The sequence below is a fragment of the Miniopterus natalensis genome, chromosome 4, assembly GCF_054644295.1.
Source record: "Miniopterus natalensis isolate mMinNat1 chromosome 4, mMinNat1.hap1, whole genome shotgun sequence".
In the NCBI taxonomy this organism is placed as follows: Eukaryota; Metazoa; Chordata; class Mammalia; order Chiroptera; family Miniopteridae; genus Miniopterus; species Miniopterus natalensis.
The window spans coordinates 7,631,273-7,631,650 of NC_142084.1; positions in this window are offsets into that span (position 1 = coordinate 7,631,273).

The window sequence follows — 378 nt, forward strand, 5'->3', positions numbered from 1 at the left end:
GGAGCCCGGAGGGGGGGCGGCGGGGGGCGCGAGGGCGGGGCCGGGGGCGGGGGGGGCGAGGGCGGGGCCGGGGCGGGGGCGGGGGCGGGGGCGGGGCCTGGGAGGGCGGGGCCGGGGCCGGGGCGAAGGCGGGGCGGGGGCGGGGCCAGGCGGGGCGGGGGCGGGGCCGGGCGGGGCGGGGGCGGGGCCGGGGGCGGGGCTGGCGGCTGCTTAGCAGCCTTGGAGAAGCAAAGCGTTGGGAGCCGGGAGATCCCGCGGAGGAGGCGTCCGCGGACCCGCGGCAGGGAGCGCGGACCCGAGGCCACCGGCCCGCAGCTGAAGATGGCCTCCGCCGGGACCGGCGCCCGGGGGCAGCGCGGGAGGCCGGCGGCCCGGGGC